Genomic DNA, 21,254 nt, shown 5'->3' with positions numbered 1-21,254 from the left:
TAAGAATTGCAGTTGCAACAAAGCCTTGCTTGCCTACAAAGAGAGCAGCAATTTGGATTTGTTACTATGTTACCTAGAAGAATAACAAACTGTGCAAGGATGGAGGTTGTAGGAGCAAAGAGAAGTTGTCTGTAAAGTTGGTGGATGCTTATTTTCCATTTTGCAGTCCCTTGTCTCCCTCTTGTGGCCTCCTGGAGGCAAATAAATGTGCAAAAAAAAGACAGCCTGGCGGCCGGCTGTTGCAGTGTTGCCCTCTCAGGCAACACTGAGTGACTGACTGAGCCGCACCGTCTTATATAAAGTTCAGACGGAACTTTGCACGTGTCATAGTGGAGCCCTCAGGATTCCAGAGCCAGCTTTCTGACATCATAATGGGGCCTGCCTCAGAGATAAAAGCCTGGGCCCAGGCAGTGTTGGTCAGTGCTGCTCAGCAGGCAGCACCGGACTGGACTGGATTAAAGCTGATACAAGGTGTGAAGGAACAAGGGGTGGCTGTGGGCATGCACTTGCTGCCGCTGCCAGTGTTTATCTGCATGGCAGGAGGGCATTTGGGCGTTGCCAGGAAGGCGTTTTTATGTAGATTCCTCCTCTTTCAGCACTGCATTGTGGTGCAAGCAAAAGAAGCAAATCCTGTGTAGCTTCCTCTCCGGCCTTTATTCACCTCCCGCTTAGTAGCTGTAAATGTGTGTGAGCCTGCAGGGCCCCATGGAATTGCCTAGGAGTAGGCTGAATCAATCGCTGCAAGGGGTGAACAGCAGTATGGGACAGGCTCGGGCAAGGCAAGGGCCGCTCGGGTTATCGCTTCTCGGCCTTTTGGCTAAGATCAAGTGTAGTATCTGTTCTTATCAGTTTAATATCTGATACGTCCCCTATCTGGGGACCATATATTAAATGGATTTTTAGAACAGGGAGATGGAAATAGAGCTTGCTCTGTCCACTCCACGCATTGACCTGGTATTGCAGTATTTCCAGGACCGGTGCACCCTTCCCTTATGTGTTGACTAAAATCAGATTCCAAAAGTGCTATTTGTGTTTGCTATTGTTTTTGTCTTTCTGATGGGATCTCCCCTTTTAATCCCATTATTTCAACACCTGTTGGACAATGCATTTGTACAGTCATGTGTGATAATGAGCTCATTTATTAAATGCAATTAATTAATACATTGCCACCTCTTGTTGTGTGTGTGTCTTCTGTGTTTCTGTGTTTCCGGCATTTCACATTGGAACAGCTCATTCACCTTCCTTGTCTTCTCTCCGCCCTCCCTCCTAGGTAGGTTAAAGAGCTGCACCTGAGCCAGCCACTGATTGATGCAGCACCACAGTCAAATAGCGGAGTGGAGTAGGGGAACAGCAAACAGCCATTAAAGCCGCCCGCCCGCCCGCCCGCCCGCCTGCCTGCCTGCCTGCCTGCCTGCCCGCCACAATGGACCTACCTGTGTACACTACATGGATGTGATGGAATGTACTGTCGTCCCTACATTTCAAGAAGAAGTAAGAATTGCAGTTGCAACAAAGCCTTGCTTGCCTACAAAGAGAGCAGCAATTTGGATTTGTTACTATGTTACCTAGAAGAATAACAAACTGTGCAAGGATGGAGGTTGTAGGAGCAAAGAGAAGTTGTCTGTAAAGTTGGTGGATGCTTATTTTCCATTTTGCAGTCCCTTGTCTCCCTCTTGTGGCCTCCTGGAGGCAAATAAATGTGCAAAAAAAAGACAGCCTGGCGGCCGGCTGTTGCAGTGTTGCCCTCTCAGGCAACACTGAGTGACTGACTGAGCCGCACCGTCTTATATAAAGTTCAGACGGAACTTTGCACGTGTCATAGTGGAGCCCTCAGGATTCCAGAGCCAGCTTTCTGACATCATAATGGGGCCTGCCTCAGAGATAAAAGCCTGGGCCCAGGCAGTGTTGGTCAGTGCTGCTCAGCAGGCAGCACCGGACTGGACTGGATTAAAGCTGATACAAGGTGTGAAGGAACAAGGGGTGGCTGTGGGCATGCACTTGCTGCCGCTGCCAGTGTTTATCTGCATGGCAGGAGGGCATTTGGGCGTTGCCAGGAAGGCGTTTTTATGTAGATTCCTCCTCTTTCAGCACTGCATTGTGGTGCAAGCAAAAGAAGCAAATCCTGTGTAGCTTCCTCTCCGGCCTTTATTCACCTCCCGCTTAGTAGCTGTAAATGTGTGTGAGCCTGCAGGGCCCCATGGAATTGCCTAGGAGTAGGCTGAATCAATCGCTGCAAGGGGTGAACAGCAGTATGGGACAGGCTCGGGCAAGGCAAGGGCCGCTCGGGTTATCGCTTCTCGGCCTTTTGGCTAAGATCAAGTGTAGTATCTGTTCTTATCAGTTTAATATCTGATACGTCCCCTATCTGGGGACCATATATTAAATGGATTTTTAGAACAGGGAGATGGAAATAGAGCTTGCTCTGTCCACTCCACGCATTGACCTGGTATTGCAGTATTTCCAGGACCGGTGCACCCTTCCCTTATGTGTTGACTAAAATCAGATTCCAAAAGTGCTATTTGTGTTTGCTATTGTTTTTGTCTTTCTGATGGGATCTCCCCTTTTAATCCCATTATTTCAACACCTGTTGGACAATGCATTTGTACAGTCATGTGTGATAATGAGCTCATTTATTAAATGCAATTAATTAATACATTGCCACCTCTTGTTGTGTGTGTGTCTTCTGTGTTTCTGTGTTTCCGGCATTTCACATTGGAACAGCTCATTCACCTTCCTTGTCTTCTCTCCGCCCTCCCTCCTAGGTAGGTTAAAGAGCTGCACCTGAGCCACTGATTGATGCAGCACCACAGTCAAATAGCGGAGTGGAGTAGGGGAACAGCAAACAGCCATTAAAGCCGCCCGCCCGCCCGCCCGCCCGCCTGCCTGCCTGCCTGCCTGCCTGCCTGCCCGCCACAATGGACCTACCTGTGTACACTACATGGATGTGATGGAATGTACTGTCGTCCCTACATTTCAAGAAGAAGTAAGAATTGCAGTTGCAACAAAGCCTTGCTTGCCTACAAAGAGAGCAGCAATTTGGATTTGTTACTATGTTACCTAGAAGAATAACAAACTGTGCAAGGATGGAGGTTGTAGGAGCAAAGAGAAGTTGTCTGTAAAGTTGGTGGATGCTTATTTTCCATTTTGCAGTCCCTTGTCTCCCTCTTGTGGCCTCCTGGAGGCAAATAAATGTGCAAAAAAAAGACAGCCTGGCGGCCGGCTGTTGCAGTGTTGCCCTCTCAGGCAACACTGAGTGACTGACTGAGCCGCACCGTCTTATATAAAGTTCAGACGGAACTTTGCACGTGTCATAGTGGAGCCCTCAGGATTCCAGAGCCAGCTTTCTGACATCATAATGGGGCCTGCCTCAGAGATAAAAGCCTGGGCCCAGGCAGTGTTGGTCAGTGCTGCTCAGCAGGCAGCACCGGACTGGACTGGATTAAAGCTGATACAAGGTGTGAAGGAACAAGGGGTGGCTGTGGGCATGCACTTGCTGCCGCTGCCAGTGTTTATCTGCATGGCAGGAGGGCATTTGGGCGTTGCCAGGAAGGCGTTTTTATGTAGATTCCTCCTCTTTCAGCACTGCATTGTGGTGCAAGCAAAAGAAGCAAATCCTGTGTAGCTTCCTCTCCGGCCTTTATTCACCTCCCGCTTAGTAGCTGTAAATGTGTGTGAGCCTGCAGGGCCCCATGGAATTGCCTAGGAGTAGGCTGAATCAATCGCTGCAAGGGGTGAACAGCAGTATGGGACAGGCTCGGGCAAGGCAAGGGCCGCTCGGGTTATCGCTTCTCGGCCTTTTGGCTAAGATCAAGTGTAGTATCTGTTCTTATCAGTTTAATATCTGATACGTCCCCTATCTGGGGACCATATATTAAATGGATTTTTAGAACAGGGAGATGGAAATAGAGCTTGCTCTGTCCACTCCACGCATTGACCTGGTATTGCAGTATTTCCAGGACCGGTGCACCCTTCCCTTATGTGTTGACTAAAATCAGATTCCAAAAGTGCTATTTGTGTTTGCTATTGTTTTTGTCTTTCTGATGGGATCTCCCCTTTTAATCCCATTATTTCAACACCTGTTGGACAATGCATTTGTACAGTCATGTGTGATAATGAGCTCATTTATTAAATGCAATTAATTAATACATTGCCACCTCTTGTTGTGTGTGTGTCTTCTGTGTTTCTGTGTTTCCGGCATTTCACATTGGAACAGCTCATTCACCTTCCTTGTCTTCTCTCCGCCCTCCCTCCTAGGTAGGTTAAAGAGCTGCACCTGAGCCAGCCACTGATTGATGCAGCACCACAGTCAAATAGCGGAGTGGAGTAGGGGAACAGCAAACAGCCATTAAAGCCGCCCGCCCGCCCGCCCGCCCGCCTGCCTGCCTGCCTGCCTGCCTGCCCGCCACAATGGACCTACCTGTGTACACTACATGGATGTGATGGAATGTACTGTCGTCCCTACATTTCAAGAAGAAGTAAGAATTGCAGTTGCAACAAAGCCTTGCTTGCCTACAAAGAGAGCAGCAATTTGGATTTGTTACTATGTTACCTAGAAGAATAACAAACTGTGCAAGGATGGAGGTTGTAGGAGCAAAGAGAAGTTGTCTGTAAAGTTGGTGGATGCTTATTTTCCATTTTGCAGTCCCTTGTCTCCCTCTTGTGGCCTCCTGGAGGCAAATAAATGTGCAAAAAAAAGACAGCCTGGCGGCCGGCTGTTGCAGTGTTGCCCTCTCAGGCAACACTGAGTGACTGACTGAGCCGCACCGTCTTATATAAAGTTCAGACGGAACTTTGCACGTGTCATAGTGGAGCCCTCAGGATTCCAGAGCCAGCTTTCTGACATCATAATGGGGCCTGCCTCAGAGATAAAAGCCTGGGCCCAGGCAGTGTTGGTCAGTGCTGCTCAGCAGGCAGCACCGGACTGGACTGGATTAAAGCTGATACAAGGTGTGAAGGAACAAGGGGTGGCTGTGGGCATGCACTTGCTGCCGCTGCCAGTGTTTATCTGCATGGCAGGAGGGCATTTGGGCGTTGCCAGGAAGGCGTTTTTATGTAGATTCCTCCTCTTTCAGCACTGCATTGTGGTGCAAGCAAAAGAAGCAAATCCTGTGTAGCTTCCTCTCCGGCCTTTATTCACCTCCCGCTTAGTAGCTGTAAATGTGTGTGAGCCTGCAGGGCCCCATGGAATTGCCTAGGAGTAGGCTGAATCAATCGCTGCAAGGGGTGAACAGCAGTATGGGACAGGCTCGGGCAAGGCAAGGGCCGCTCGGGTTATCGCTTCTCGGCCTTTTGGCTAAGATCAAGTGTAGTATCTGTTCTTATCAGTTTAATATCTGATACGTCCCCTATCTGGGGACCATATATTAAATGGATTTTTAGAACAGGGAGATGGAAATAGAGCTTGCTCTGTCCACTCCACGCATTGACCTGGTATTGCAGTATTTCCAGGACCGGTGCACCCTTCCCTTATGTGTTGACTAAAATCAGATTCCAAAAGTGCTATTTGTGTTTGCTATTGTTTTTGTCTTTCTGATGGGATCTCCCCTTTTAATCCCATTATTTCAACACCTGTTGGACAATGCATTTGTACAGTCATGTGTGATAATGAGCTCATTTATTAAATGCAATTAATTAATACATTGCCACCTCTTGTTGTGTGTGTGTCTTCTGTGTTTCTGTGTTTCCGGCATTTCACATTGGAACAGCTCATTCACCTTCCTTGTCTTCTCTCCGCCCTCCCTCCTAGGTAGGTTAAAGAGCTGCACCTGAGCCAGCCACTGATTGATGCAGCACCACAGTCAAATAGCGGAGTGGAGTAGGGGAACAGCAAACAGCCATTAAAGCCGCCCGCCCGCCCGCCCGCCCGCCTGCCTGCCTGCCTGCCTGCCTGCCCGCCACAATGGACCTACCTGTGTACACTACATGGATGTGATGGAATGTACTGTCGTCCCTACATTTCAAGAAGAAGTAAGAATTGCAGTTGCAACAAAGCCTTGCTTGCCTACAAAGAGAGCAGCAATTTGGATTTGTTACTATGTTACCTAGAAGAATAACAAACTGTGCAAGGATGGAGGTTGTAGGAGCAAAGAGAAGTTGTCTGTAAAGTTGGTGGATGCTTATTTTCCATTTTGCAGTCCCTTGTCTCCCTCTTGTGGCCTCCTGGAGGCAAATAAATGTGCAAAAAAAAGACAGCCTGGCGGCCGGCTGTTGCAGTGTTGCCCTCTCAGGCAACACTGAGTGACTGACTGAGCCGCACCGTCTTATATAAAGTTCAGACGGAACTTTGCACGTGTCATAGTGGAGCCCTCAGGATTCCAGAGCCAGCTTTCTGACATCATAATGGGGCCTGCCTCAGAGATAAAAGCCTGGGCCCAGGCAGTGTTGGTCAGTGCTGCTCAGCAGGCAGCACCGGACTGGACTGGATTAAAGCTGATACAAGGTGTGAAGGAACAAGGGGTGGCTGTGGGCATGCACTTGCTGCCGCTGCCAGTGTTTATCTGCATGGCAGGAGGGCATTTGGGCGTTGCCAGGAAGGCGTTTTTATGTAGATTCCTCCTCTTTCAGCACTGCATTGTGGTGCAAGCAAAAGAAGCAAATCCTGTGTAGCTTCCTCTCCGGCCTTTATTCACCTCCCGCTTAGTAGCTGTAAATGTGTGTGAGCCTGCAGGGCCCCATGGAATTGCCTAGGAGTAGGCTGAATCAATCGCTGCAAGGGGTGAACAGCAGTATGGGACAGGCTCGGGCAAGGCAAGGGCCGCTCGGGTTATCGCTTCTCGGCCTTTTGGCTAAGATCAAGTGTAGTATCTGTTCTTATCAGTTTAATATCTGATACGTCCCCTATCTGGGGACCATATATTAAATGGATTTTTAGAACAGGGAGATGGAAATAGAGCTTGCTCTGTCCACTCCACGCATTGACCTGGTATTGCAGTATTTCCAGGACCGGTGCACCCTTCCCTTATGTGTTGACTAAAATCAGATTCCAAAAGTGCTATTTGTGTTTGCTATTGTTTTTGTCTTTCTGATGGGATCTCCCCTTTTAATCCCATTATTTCAACACCTGTTGGACAATGCATTTGTACAGTCATGTGTGATAATGAGCTCATTTATTAAATGCAATTAATTAATACATTGCCACCTCTTGTTGTGTGTGTGTCTTCTGTGTTTCTGTGTTTCCGGCATTTCACATTGGAACAGCTCATTCACCTTCCTTGTCTTCTCTCCGCCCTCCCTCCTAGGTAGGTTAAAGAGCTGCACCTGAGCCAGCCACTGATTGATGCAGCACCACAGTCAAATAGCGGAGTGGAGTAGGGGAACAGCAAACAGCCATTAAAGCCGCCCGCCCGCCCGCCCGCCCGCCTGCCTGCCTGCCTGCCTGCCTGCCCGCCACAATGGACCTACCTGTGTACACTACATGGATGTGATGGAATGTACTGTCGTCCCTACATTTCAAGAAGAAGTAAGAATTGCAGTTGCAACAAAGCCTTGCTTGCCTACAAAGAGAGCAGCAATTTGGATTTGTTACTATGTTACCTAGAAGAATAACAAACTGTGCAAGGATGGAGGTTGTAGGAGCAAAGAGAAGTTGTCTGTAAAGTTGGTGGATGCTTATTTTCCATTTTGCAGTCCCTTGTCTCCCTCTTGTGGCCTCCTGGAGGCAAATAAATGTGCAAAAAAAAGACAGCCTGGCGGCCGGCTGTTGCAGTGTTGCCCTCTCAGGCAACACTGAGTGACTGACTGAGCCGCACCGTCTTATATAAAGTTCAGACGGAACTTTGCACGTGTCATAGTGGAGCCCTCAGGATTCCAGAGCCAGCTTTCTGACATCATAATGGGGCCTGCCTCAGAGATAAAAGCCTGGGCCCAGGCAGTGTTGGTCAGTGCTGCTCAGCAGGCAGCACCGGACTGGACTGGATTAAAGCTGATACAAGGTGTGAAGGAACAAGGGGTGGCTGTGGGCATGCACTTGCTGCCGCTGCCAGTGTTTATCTGCATGGCAGGAGGGCATTTGGGCGTTGCCAGGAAGGCGTTTTTATGTAGATTCCTCCTCTTTCAGCACTGCATTGTGGTGCAAGCAAAAGAAGCAAATCCTGTGTAGCTTCCTCTCCGGCCTTTATTCACCTCCCGCTTAGTAGCTGTAAATGTGTGTGAGCCTGCAGGGCCCCATGGAATTGCCTAGGAGTAGGCTGAATCAATCGCTGCAAGGGGTGAACAGCAGTATGGGACAGGCTCGGGCAAGGCAAGGGCCGCTCGGGTTATCGCTTCTCGGCCTTTTGGCTAAGATCAAGTGTAGTATCTGTTCTTATCAGTCCTTGTAAGGATAGATAGCTCGGAGAACCACTGGGGGCTATAAACACTAGCTTAGCGATCCAAGAGCGTTCCAGACGAAGCCGGCGACGAACTGCGGAGAAGAACCAGCGAAGACGACGATCCAGAAGGGAGAAGCCGCCATCGGGGAAGAAGCTCCGGGAGATCGCTGCCGGGAAGAAGAAGGAGAACTTCGGAGAAGAGCCGCTGCTGAAGGGGATCTTCGAAGAAGCTCGGCCGCAGAAGAAGAAGCTCGACGAGGAACCGCTGCGGAAGAAATTTCGTGGAAGAACCTCGGCCAGCAAGGAGAAGATTTGCATAGCTCCGCCCCCTTCGGGAAAGAGCTATCGAAGATCCTCCCCAAGCGACAGGAACAGCTGGAAGAAGCCATGGCCTCAACCAGCAACCCTGCCACCCAGAAGGAGAAGGCTGATGGACCAGGTGAGCCGGCCCAGGCCAGGACATCTCCTCCTGAAGCCTCCTCAAGCCAACAGGCCACCAGGAAGCCGAACCAGGCTGCTCCAACCCTGGAGCCCTGGATGAAGCAGACGGTGGCCCTGAAGCTCAAGGAGGTGGACGGGAGAGTGCCGGACATGACGGAAGAAGTGTTCTGCCAGAAGATGCTCCTGGATCAGGGCTTCGCTAAGCCGGAGACCATCAGCATCCAGGCCTTCATGACCGGGATGTTCTTCGTGACCTTCGCTTCGATCAACATCTGCAGAAGGTACTGGGAGATGGTGAAAGCGGCGAGGCCTGAATCCCCTTTCTCTCGCTTTGTGGGCAACTGCCCTGTCCAAAGAGAGGAAAGGCGGGTGACGGTCTCAATGCGGAACCCACACACCCCCGGCAAAGACATCACCACGCTCCTGAAGCGGTTCTGCACAGTGGTGAGGGAACCCACCCACATCCTGAACGGACTCGGCTTCTGGACTGGCAAGTGGTCGGTAATCGTCCGACTGAACAAGGATTCGAGCGCGGAAGACGGCCTCCAGCACCTGCCCCAGTCATTCTCGCTGGGCAACTCCTACGGCCTCATCTATTACCCGGACATGCCGCAGATCTGCAGGAGATGCAGCAAGAAGGGTCATTCGGTGAAGGACTGCAAGGAGGACGCCTGCAAGAACTGCCGGGTAACAGGACACGAGACCAAAGACTGCCCGAAACGGACAATGTGCAACCTCTGCGGACAAGCAGCCCACTCTTACAAGGACTGCCCGAAGAGGGATCGATCCTGGGCAACTGTAGCAGCGAAAGCTCCAGCCAGAGGGAACCCCGCCCCAGCCAGAGCTCCAGCGGCACAGAAGACCGGGAAAAAGAAGGATGGTAAGAAGACGACAGTCCCTCCCCCCCCTCTCCCGGCCCTCCCTCGCCCTACCCTTCCCACCCTCCCTCGCCCGGCCCTCCCCACCCCCCCGTCCCCAACCCCTGTCACCCCCACTGAGGCTCTCACCTTCTCCTACCCACCCATCTCAGTGGTCCTGTCACCTGCACCTCTCCCAACCCAGCCTCCCTTCTCCCCAGCTCCAGCAGCACTAACATCTTCCCCTCCAGCTGCTGGAGTCCTCTCCCTGGAGGATTTTCCCCCTCTTGTCTTCTCAGGTGCCATCCAGAGGAAGAGAAAGGTGAGGGACAGCCCAGCTGCTGAGTCCTCAAAGAGACAAGTCGTGGAAATCTGCGAAGATTCCCTTGCGCAGCAGGAGGAAATGGAGCAGATGGTGGAGGAACTCGTGTCTGAACCTGAGGTCATCGACTTCACAACAGACATCCAGGTGGCTACAATCCTGGAACAATTTTTGTCAGAGGGCCTGCTGGATCTTCCGGACCCGCCAGGCTCCAGAGAGGAGGATCCGCCCGACCGGACTGGTAACTGAGGTGTATCGCTTGCACTAACCTTCTTTATTCTCCCCCATGGCTGCTAAACTTAACATCTTTAGCCTCAATGTGAGGAGTGTTAGAGATAGGACTAGATGTCAGATGGTGCTAACTTTTCTTTCCAAGCAGTCGAGTGATGTATTTATGCTGCAGGAATGTACTCTCCCCTCTTCCAGGTCATACCATCATCTGGCCAGGCAGTGGACCCATGGCCCGTCCTACTGGTCTGGTGGGGGCGACTGTAAGTCTGCAGGGGTTGCCATCCTGATTAGGGGAAGCGTATTTACTGTTGACTCTGTCCAGGAGCTCGTCTGCGGCCGCTTGTTGGTCGTAGACGGTTCCTGGGCGGGAGAGCCGATTAGGCTCATCAACGTGTACGCTCCCCCTATGAAGGCTGAGCGCCTGGAACTATTCCAGACCCTGCGGACCCAGCTCGCCACCACTAGGGCAGTGGTGATGGCCGGGGACTTCAACTGCCCCATCGAAGAGGATGGACGAAGTTCCGGCACTTCAATCAAGCTGGATGTCAGTTCCAAACTGCTTATCGAGATGGTAACCGAAGCATCCTTGCAGGACGTTGTGGGCTCCATGGGGATCGGCTCTGTGAACTATTCATGGAGCCGACCCGATGGCTCACTTCGTTCTCGGATTGACTTTGTGTTCACCTCCCGGGCAGTCAAGCAGCATGGGCACTCCATGGTCCCCTGCTTCTTCTCGGACCACAGGGCCATTCTCTTCCAGGGTGCCATCGGCCACGGTTTTCCTCCCGGCCCTGGCTCCTGGAAGCTGAATTGTGCCCTGCTGGAAAGAGAAGAGGTACTGGCGGAACTTAGAGACGCCTATATTGTTTGGAGGAATGATAAAGTTTTCTTTGACAAAACCTGTGACTGGTGGGAATATGTTAAAGTTGAATTTCGTTGTTTCTTTCAGGCAAAAAGTCGTCAACAGGCGTGTGAGAGGAAGAGAGACTTCAGAGAGATGCAGCGTCAGCTGCGATCCCTGCAAGACCTCCTTCAATGCGGCTGGGACGTCAGGAAGGAGCTGGAGGAAGCCAAAAAGGGCCTGAAAAGGCACTTTGAGGAGGAATCCAAGCGAATTGTCTTTCGTTCCAAGGTGGAGAACCTGGAGAAGGGTGAGAAATGTAACTCGTTCTTTTTCAGGAAACTCCATGCCGGCCACACGCCCCTGAAGGAACTCCGAGATGAGACCGGAAACATGCATTCTGGGAAGAAGGAGGTGATGGGAGTCGTCACAGACTACTACCGAAGCCTCTACTCCCGGAAAACCACTGACCCCGAAGCCGCCGATAAATTCCTGTCAGGTATCACTAATCATCTTGATCCTGCAGGTACGGAGGCTATGGACGTACCCCTGACGGTGGAGGAACTGCTCTCTGCCGCTAAATCCTTCAGACCCGGCAGGACCCCGGGCAGTGATGGTCTCCCAGCAGAGCTCTATGTAGCGCTGGGGGACTTGATCTGTCCGGACCTGCTGGAGCTCTATGAGGAGATGGTGGTGGAGGGTAGAATGCCACCGTCCTTGAGAGAAGGCATGATCACGATCTTGTATAAGCGGAAGGGGGAGAGATGTGACCTGAAAAACTGGCGTCCCATCTCTCTCCTGAACGTGGACTACAAGATCCTCGCCAAAGTATTGACCAACAGACTGAAGGTTGTCATCGGACAGATCATCGGATCGGACCAAACCTGCGGCATTCCTGGCCGTAGGGTGGCCGACAGTCTTGCCCTGGTGAGGGACACGGTGCATTACATGCAAAGCCGCCGTACACACGCGGCCCTGGTCAGTCTGGATCAGGAGAAGGCTTTTGACCGGGTCTCTCACGAATTCATGGGTAAGGCTCTGCGTAGGCTGCGGCTTGGCAGGTTGTTCTGTTTGTATGTTAACCTGATGTATTGCGACATTTACAGCTCGGTGCTGGTGAACGGCTGGAAGACTGACCCCTTTCCTGTATCGTCGGGGGTTAGACAAGGCTGTCCTCTTTCACCTCTCCTTTTTGTTTGTGTTATAGAGCTCTTCGCAGAGGCTATCCGGCAGAATGGAGAGATCAGAGGGATCACCGCACCAGGTCCAGGACACTTCGAGGTCAAATGCTCGCTGTACATGGACGACGTGACCGTCTTCTGCGCTGACCAGAGTTCGGTGACTGCACTCGTCCAGACCTGTGAGGAGTTCGGACGCGCTTCAGGGGCAAAAGTCAACTGCGGGAAGTCGGAAGCCATGCTCTTCGGAAAGTGGTACCTGCCTTCTCCTGCCTCCTTCCCGTTTACTATCAAGCCGGACTTCATCAAAATTCTGGGAGTCTGGTTCGGTAAGGAAGGTGCAGCCCTAAAGTCGTGGGAAGAACGCTTGGCCAAAGTCAACCAAAGGATCGGACTGTGGAGCCTCAGACAACTCACTATTGAGGGCAAAGCAATGGTCCTGCGTAACGAAGTCTTGCCTGTGCTACAATACACTGCACAGGCATGGCCCCCTCTTGCCACCGTCTCGAGGGCCATTACCAGGACTGTGTTTCGCTTCATCTGGGGCTCGAAAATGGACAGAGTAAAGCGGACTGTTATGTACAAGGAGCCCCGCAAAGGTGGGAAGGGTATACCCGACATTCCCACTCTGCTGCGGATCGCTTTTGTATGTGACTGTGTTCGTAGGACTCTGAGGACAGCAAACGGCTCTGCGGGCAAGGCCATGTCCCGCTACTTCCTCCTTCCCCTCTGGCGAGGTTTTGGCTGGGACAAGTGGGACAGCTCCTTCCCTTACAACTGGCACGCTCCCTGGTTCTACGGAGATGTCGTCCGGTTCGTGAGGGAGCATCAACTGGAGGGTCTTAAGCCCGACTTGTGGAAACCTAAGACGATCCACAAGCACATCAGAGCAAAGGACTCACTGGAGTCTGTTCCAGGGCTTCATGCCGACACGTTGGAGACTGTTTGGACTAACGTGTCATCTGGCAGGTTGACCAACGGGCACAAGGACATTTCATGGATGGCCATCCAGGGAGGACTGCCTCTTAGGTCATTCATGCATGCCCGCAACCTGTGCAAGACCCGGTACTGCCCCAGGTGCCCCTTCACGGAGGAAACATCTTTGCACATTTTCTGGCAGTGCCCCTTTGCACAGGGTCTGTTGAAAGCCTTGGAACATGAACTCAAGGACTCAGTACCCAGGAACAGACTGTCGTACCGCTCGGTACTTTATGGACTATTTCCTGGGAATACCACGGATGGAGCAATCCAGGAAGCCTGGCGCCTTATGAACTGCTTTAAGGACGCTATATGGTTTGCCAGGAACCGTCTGATTTTGCGGAGAGAGAGTGTGTCCGTCCAGGACTGCCGCAGGCTGATCCACAGCCTGCTCAGAGACTATTCCACCTGGGACAGCCCGGACGTCGATGAGGAAGAGGACTGATACTCCCCTTCCCCCCACTCTCCCTTCTTGTGTGTTGTCTTTCAATAAAGCTTCGGGCCTGTGATTTCCCCCTTCCCTATCCCCTCCTACCCACTCCCCTATCCCATCACTTGTCTGTAATGCTTTGTTGTTTGGCTTTAGTGAATGCAAGAATGATTAGTGTAGCATGTGGTGTAATGTATAGCATAGGCTAGCCTGTACTGTGTATTATACTGTCATGTTATGTTTGACGACTGTTATTATTTATTATTTGCTGCTTCATGGCTTGCGCTGCGTCGCAGTAATGTTTGTATGATGACGATTGATTGTCAATAAAGCATTTTTCAATCAAAAAATCTGTTCTTATCAGTTTAATATCTGATACGTCCCCTATCTGGGGACCATATATTAAATGGATTTTTAGAACAGGGAGATGGAAATAGAGCTTGCTCTGTCCACTCCACGCATTGACCTGGTATTGCAGTATTTCCAGGACCGGTGCACCCTTCCCTTATGTGTTGACTAAAATCAGATTCCAAAAGTGCTATTTGTGTTTGCTATTGTTTTTGTCTTTCTGATGGGATCTCCCCTTTTAATCCCATTATTTCAACACCTGTTGGACAATGCATTTGTACAGTCATGTGTGATAATGAGCTCATTTATTAAATGCAATTAATTAATACATTGCCACCTCTTGTTGTGTGTGTGTCTTCTGTGTTTCTGTGTTTCCGGCATTTCACATTGGAACAGCTCATTCACCTTCCTTGTCTTCTCTCCGCCCTCCCTCCTAGGTAGGTTAAAGAGCTGCACCTGAGCCAGCCACTGATTGATGCAGCACCACAGTCAAATAGCGGAGTGGAGTAGGGGAACAGCAAACAGCCATTAAAGCCGCCCGCCCGCCCGCCCGCCCGCCTGCCTGCCTGCCTGCCTGCCTGCCCGCCACAATGGACCTACCTGTGTACACTACATGGATGTGATGGAATGTACTGTCGTCCCTACATTTCAAGAAGAAGTAAGAATTGCAGTTGCAACAAAGCCTTGCTTGCCTACAAAGAGAGCAGCAATTTGGATTTGTTACTATGTTACCTAGAAGAATAACAAACTGTGCAAGGATGGAGGTTGTAGGAGCAAAGAGAAGTTGTCTGTAAAGTTGGTGGATGCTTATTTTCCATTTTGCAGTCCCTTGTCTCCCTCTTGTGGCCTCCTGGAGGCAAATAAATGTGCAAAAAAAAGACAGCCTGGCGGCCGGCTGTTGCAGTGTTGCCCTCTCAGGCAACACTGAGTGACTGACTGAGCCGCACCGTCTTATATAAAGTTCAGACGGAACTTTGCACGTGTCATAGTGGAGCCCTCAGGATTCCAGAGCCAGCTTTCTGACATCATAATGGGGCCTGCCTCAGAGATAAAAGCCTGGGCCCAGGCAGTGTTGGTCAGTGCTGCTCAGCAGGCAGCACCGGACTGGACTGGATTAAAGCTGATACAAGGTGTGAAGGAACAAGGGGTGGCTGTGGGCATGCACTTGCTGCCGCTGCCAGTGTTTATCTGCATGGCAGGAGGGCATTTGGGCGTTGCCAGGAAGGCGTTTTTATGTAGATTCCTCCTCTTTCAGCACTGCATTGTGGTGCAAGCAAAAGAAGCAAATCCTGTGTAGCTTCCTCTCCGGCCTTTATTCACCTCCCGCTTAGTAGCTGTAAATGTGTGTGAGCCTGCAGGGCCCCATGGAATTGCCTAGGAGTAGGCTGAATCAATCGCTGCAAGGGGTGAACAGCAGTATGGGACAGGCTCGGGCAAGGCAAGGGCCGCTCGGGTTATCGCTTCTCGGCCTTCTGGCTAAGCTCAAGTGGTTTAGCTAGGGGGACCTTGGGAGTACGCTCTTCCTTCGGCCTTGTGGCATCGGCAGCTTGCTGTCTTAAGCCACCTGCTGCTATAGGGGGAAGACTACGAACAAGACCGAAAAGGCGATCGATCATCATGGGTGTGATCATCCGTTATATTTCAGCCGGCGAAGCGCGGATTCGTTTTTCCTTTCGATTTGAAGTGGAGGAGAGCAAGGTGGATCGGTTCCAGTTACCTTACTTCGTGAGAGAAATCCTTTACAAGATCTTGTTGGTGAAGAAGGAGACCATCGTTTGCCTGAGGGATTCCAGGAAAGGAGCCTACATTTTGACTTTGGATTCTATTTCTGCCTGCCAAAATTTATTTGAGGTACTCAAGACCTGCAAAGAGAACCCGGAGCTCGATGGACTGACCGTAACCATTCTTTATTCTGGTGGGGATGTGCCTTTGGTGGTATGTATGTATAACCCTTTTGTGCCTGTGGAGGACATTGCTTTGTTTCTGAGAAAATACTGCATTAGCATAAAATATTCGCATAAGGTCATGAACTCGGAAGATTTGTGGACTGGCAAACACAAGTTTTTTGTTAAATTGGCTGGAGATCCAGGTGGTGTTGGGGGACTGTGTCATCCACCATCAAACTTTTCCATTGGGCGTGACAAGGGATATCTCTTTTACCCAGAGATGCCTCTGTTTTGCAGGAAGTGTAAGAAATTTGGCCACACTGCAGATGGTTGTGAAAGTCCGGCTGTCTTTTGTGGTCGCTGTAATAAAGAAGGTCATCTGTCTAAGGACTGCAGCACAATGGTCTGTAATGTTTGTGGAGAAGAAGGTCATGCCTTTAAGGACTGCAGTATGCGTACGTCCAGATCTTGGGCTGATCGAGTGGCTGGAAGGAGTGGCGCTGTCCAGGTTGGGCTCCCTACTGCGGACCCAGGGGGGAGTAATCAACCTGAGCAGCCAAAACTACTTGCAGAGAAGCCAACTGTGAAAATCAAGACCGGGGTGGAGCTTGTGGGGCACTCTGCTGCTGCAGCTGAGGTGGGGAGGGCACTCCCTGCTGAGGCTGTAGCTGATGGAAAGCCCAGATCAAGTGAGGAAGCCATGGAAGTCGCCTCAAGGGAAACAAAACGCAAGAAAGGCAAAAAAGACGGGGAGGAGCAACCCCTGGGAGTTAAAAGACCCTCAAAGATGAGTGCAGAAGAAATTGATACATGTCAGTTAATGTCAAGGCCTCTAATACCACTAATGTCAGCGTCTGATCCTTTCAACATTGAGGATTTTGTAAGTCCAGAGTCACTATTGGGCTTTATATCCGAAAGTTCGAGCTCCAGCTGATAAAATCATCTATTAGATGGCATCTTTAAAATATGCCTCACTTAATGTGAGAAGTTTGAAGAGCCCCACTCGGAGGGCTGCTTTATTTAAGTATTTGGAGTCTGTGGACTGTTCTATTTATTTTTTACAGGAATGTGCAATTGATCACAGCCCAAATTACAGTGATATCCGGAAGGACTGGACTATTGGGCCATCAGTCTGGTCTGGAGATAACATAAATAAAAATTCGGGTGTTGGGGTTTTATTTAGAGGTTCAGATATACAAATATTGTCATATTTTGAGATTGTTCCTGGGAGAGCTCTACAGGTGAATGTCAAGTATAATGGGTTAGAGATCAAGTTGATAAATGTATATGCTTCACCTGAGAAACAAGAAAGGGCTGATTTGCTTAATGATATGCAAGTTTTTATCCCAGGCCCAACACCGATTCTAATGGCTGGTGATTTTAATTGTAATATGAGTGGTGAACAGCGTGAGAGTAGAAGTGTACATGTGAGAACGGATAAAACAGAGAAACAACTTAAAAATTTTACAATAGATTTTAATCTCTCTGATATGTGGAAGAGTTTACATCCCAATGACCCTGGATATACTTGGGAGAATAATGTCTGTAAATCTAGAATAGATTTTGTTTTAATATCAGATAGTGTTAAATTGAATAATATTTCTCTTTTATCTAACATATTCTCAGATCATAAATTGTTGTATGCACATGTCACTTTACCTGGCCTGGAGAAAGGAAGAGGAGTCTGGAAACTCAATACTACATTGCTGGAAGATATGCAAATTAAAAATGAGTTTATTCTTGTTTATAAAAAATGGAGGTTGGGTCAGTCTAGATACGAGAGTATTCTGGCATGGTGGGAGGAGGTAAAGAAATGGATAAAACAGTTTTTTATTAGGAAAGGGATGCAAAAGGCCAGGGAAAAAAAACAGTGGTTTAAAGTATTGAACACAAAAATGCAGACGTATTACAGGTTAAAACAAGAGGGTCTAGAAATGGATGATGTTATTGCAATGACAAAAAGTGATATCAAGAATGCGATAAGTGCAAAAGGTAAGGAGGTGATTTTTAATGCAAAAGTGCAATGTTTAGAAAATGATGAGAAATGTTCAAGGTTTTTCTTTAAAAAAGTGGTGGAAAATAAAGGAATGATTGTCGAGATGGAAGGTAAGAAGACAAATGACGAGATTTTAGTAGAAGCGCAGAAGTTTTATCAGGATCTTTTTAATAAAAAAACAATTGACCATTCTTTTACTGAAGACCTTTTAAATGCTATGGATTTAAAACTTGAGAACTCTGATCAGGAAAGTCTATGTGAGAGTGTGAGTTTACCAGAACTGTTGAGTGTGTTTAAAAGTTTCTCTAAGGGGAAAACACCAGGCTCTGACGGATTACCCGTGGAGTTTTACTTATGCTTCTGGTCTATCTTAAAAGATGATCTTATAAGTGTTTTTAAAAACGCTTTTTCATGTAAAATTTTGCCGGCCTCCTGGCGTGATGGAGTAGTTACTCTGATTTTTAAGAAAGGTGATAGGACAAAATTGGAGAACTGGAGACCTATAACCTTATTAAATGTGGATTACAAAGTGTTAGCAAAGGTCTTAGTAAATAGGATGAAAAAAGTGATCTCCAAAGTAATTCACAGTGACCAGGTATGTGGAGTGCCAGGGAGGAAAGTAAGTGATCATCTTAATCTTATCAGAGACGTTTTATGGTATCAGAAACAATGCAAACAGAGAATGGCGATTTTATCTTTAGATTTTCAAAAGGCCTATGATAGGGTCTCGCATGAATTTTTATTGATGGTCTTAAAAAGAATGTGCTTTCCTGATTTTATTATTGAAAGAATTGCGCTTTTATATAAAAATTGTGTTAGTCGTATTTTAGTAAATGGTTTTCTGTCTCAAGAAGTGTTTTTGCAATCAGGAGTTAAACAAGGATGCCCGCTTTCCCCGATACTTTTTATATGTACAATAGAGCCACTTTTAACCCTTTTAAGGAAAGATAAGTTTATTAAAGGTGTGCCAATTCCTGGGAGTGGAGGACAAAGTGTCAAGACTATAGCCTATATGGACGATGTTAACATTTTTTGCACAAATGAATCATCCTTGAAACGTGCAATAAGGCAAACTGAATACTTTTGTGAGGGTTCTGCCTTTAGATTAAACAAAGAGAAATGTGATTGCTTTGCAATAGGGGAATGGTGCAATACAGAAGTACAAGTGCAATATAATAAGATCAAGATTCTAGGGATTATCTTTGATAGTGGGAATAATGGGGATGAAAGTTGGTCTATAGTGAAAGAGAAAGTACAAAAGAAGATTAGTTTTTGGAAAATGAGAAAATTAACTATTGAGGGGAAGATACTTATTATGAAATCTCTGCTTTTACCTATAATGTTATATCTAAGCATGGTTTTCCCACCAAAAGAATGCACTTTAAAGTTTTTAAATAAGATTTGTTTTAATTTTATATGGAGTTCAAAAATGGATAAAATTAAAAGAGAGGTTATGTTTACAGCAAAGAAATTGGGAGGTAAAGATGTACCAAACATTAAGAGGTTTTTATATGTGAAATTCTTTTCTATGTGTTTTAATGGCCTACACGGCCATAGTTATTGGTCGTATTTTCTAAGATATGCTGCTGGTCATATTTTTAGGAAAAGAAAATGGATAACCTTGTCTTTAACATCGCCTGTTCTATATGTTCCCCCAATTCATTATGCTATTTTAGAAAGAATTATTCGTATGTATGATATTAGTGGTTTTGATGCAAATGTTTTAAGTAATACAAGAAAATTAAATTTGGAAGTTAGGAAGAATGAACAACTATCAATGGTTTTAAATTATTCTGTTGAAAGGACTCAAAAAATATGGAGAATGACCAATATGGCTTTCCTGTCAAATGAACTCAAGGACTTAGCATGGCAAATTGTACACCAATGTTTACCTACCAGAGATTTTCAACATAAGAGAAGGCTAGTTAGAACTGCAAAATGTACGAGAGCAGGATGTTTTAATGATGAGACAGTTCTACATTTATTTTGGAATTGTTTTTATGCTCAAAATGTTTGGCGTTATATTGGTTCTCTGTTGAAATTTGTATCCGATCTTAATGTTTTGAATCATGAAGTAATACTATATGGTGTTTTTAATGTCCCGACAAATGAAAAGAGTCGAGTTCTATGGATTACTGTAAATTGTATAAAGATGGCATTGTGGAAAGTTCGAAACATCTTGCTTTTTAAACATGATTCCATTACAGAGAAGGACTGTATTAAGTTGGCTCTTAGCGAGATGTATGTTTTTTATCTCCTGGACAAAAAAAGGTTGGGACTGAGGAAAGCAAAAAGCCTTTGGAATATTCATCTATGGAATATGCTTCTGCAAGATTAAGTTGCTCTTCTGATGTCAGGACTTTGATGTTCTTTGTTCTTATCTGTTGTTCATGTTTTGGAAAATTCTTCTGATATAATGTATTGTATTTTCTGAATAATTCAATAAAAAAGTAAAAAATCTGTTCTTATCAGTTTAATATCTGATACGTCCCCTATCTGGGGACCATATATTAAATGGATTTTTAGAACAGGGAGATGGAAATAGAGCTTGCTCTGTCCACTCCACGCATTGACCTGGTATTGCAGTATTTCCAGGACCGGTGCACCCTTCCCTTATGTGTTGACTAAAATCAGATTCCAAAAGTGCTATTTGTGTTTGCTATTGTTTTTGTCTTTCTGATGGGATCTCCCCTTTTAATCCCATTATTTCAACACCTGTTGGACAATGCATTTGTACAGTCATGTGTGATAATGAGCTCATTTATTAAATGCAATTAATTAATACATTGCCACCTCTTGTTGTGTGTGTGTCTTCTGTGTTTCTGTGTTTCCGGCATTTCACATTGGAACAGCTCATTCACCTTCCTTGTCTTCTCTCCGCCCTCCCTCCTAGGTAGGTTAAAGAGCTGCACCTGAGCCAGCCACTGATTGATGCAGCACCACAGTCAAATAGCGGAGTGGAGTAGGGGAACAGCAAACAGCCATTAAAGCCGCCCGCCCGCCCGCCCGCCCGCCTGCCTGCCTGCCTGCCTGCCTGCCCGCCACAATGGACCTACCTGTGTACACTACATGGATGTGATGGAATGTACTGTCGTCCCTACATTTCAAGAAGAAGTAAGAATTGCAGTTGCAACAAAGCCTTGCTTGCCTACAAAGAGAGCAGCAATTTGGATTTGTTACTATGTTACCTAGAAGAATAACAAACTGTGCAAGGATGGAGGTTGTAGGAGCAAAGAGAAGTTGTCTGTAAAGTTGGTGGATGCTTATTTTCCATTTTGCAGTCCCTTGTCTCCCTCTTGTGGCCTCCTGGAGGCAAATAAATGTGCAAAAAAAAGACAGCCTGGCGGCCGGCTGTTGCAGTGTTGCCCTCTCAGGCAACACTGAGTGACTGACTGAGCCGCACCGTCTTATATAAAGTTCAGACGGAACTTTGCACG

At 47.8% G+C, this 21,254-nt stretch overlaps 6 non-coding genes and 2 pseudogenes across 6 annotated transcripts; all 8 read left to right on the top strand.

Annotated features, from left to right (window-relative positions):
* The first annotated feature begins 797 nt into the window (after positions 1 to 797).
* LOC142697812 (U2 spliceosomal RNA) lies at positions 798 to 988 on the top strand. The gene has a single exon (XR_012865559.1). It is a non-coding gene; the product is annotated as a U2 spliceosomal RNA (small nuclear RNA).
* Positions 989 to 2,289: 1,301 nt separating this feature from the next.
* On the top strand, positions 2,290 to 2,480 carry LOC142697799 (U2 spliceosomal RNA). The gene has a single exon (XR_012865551.1). It is a non-coding gene; the product is annotated as a U2 spliceosomal RNA (small nuclear RNA).
* A 1,301-nt stretch (positions 2,481 to 3,781) lies between these two features.
* On the top strand, positions 3,782 to 3,972 carry LOC142697787 (U2 spliceosomal RNA). The gene has a single exon (XR_012865544.1). It is a non-coding gene; the product is annotated as a U2 spliceosomal RNA (small nuclear RNA).
* A 1,301-nt stretch (positions 3,973 to 5,273) lies between these two features.
* LOC142697775 (U2 spliceosomal RNA) lies at positions 5,274 to 5,464 on the top strand. Its single transcript, XR_012865533.1, has one exon. It is a non-coding gene; the product is annotated as a U2 spliceosomal RNA (small nuclear RNA).
* A 1,301-nt stretch (positions 5,465 to 6,765) lies between these two features.
* LOC142697763 (U2 spliceosomal RNA) lies at positions 6,766 to 6,956 on the top strand. The gene has a single exon (XR_012865522.1). It is a non-coding gene; the product is annotated as a U2 spliceosomal RNA (small nuclear RNA).
* A 1,301-nt stretch (positions 6,957 to 8,257) lies between these two features.
* LOC142697835 (U2 spliceosomal RNA) lies at positions 8,258 to 8,359 on the top strand (annotated as a pseudogene).
* Positions 8,360 to 13,915: 5,556 nt separating this feature from the next.
* LOC142697796 (U2 spliceosomal RNA) lies at positions 13,916 to 14,090 on the top strand (annotated as a pseudogene).
* A 6,147-nt stretch (positions 14,091 to 20,237) lies between these two features.
* LOC142697795 (U2 spliceosomal RNA) lies at positions 20,238 to 20,428 on the top strand. The gene has a single exon (XR_012865550.1). It is a non-coding gene; the product is annotated as a U2 spliceosomal RNA (small nuclear RNA).
* Positions 20,429 to 21,254: the final 826 nt, after the last annotated feature.

This window comes from Rhinoderma darwinii, assembly GCF_050947455.1.
Source record: "Rhinoderma darwinii isolate aRhiDar2 chromosome 5 unlocalized genomic scaffold, aRhiDar2.hap1 SUPER_5_unloc_9, whole genome shotgun sequence".
Classification (NCBI taxonomy): domain Eukaryota; kingdom Metazoa; phylum Chordata; class Amphibia; order Anura; family Rhinodermatidae; genus Rhinoderma; species Rhinoderma darwinii.
Note: the sequence above shows the minus strand (reverse complement) of the source record. Positions and strands in the feature narration are given on the sequence as shown.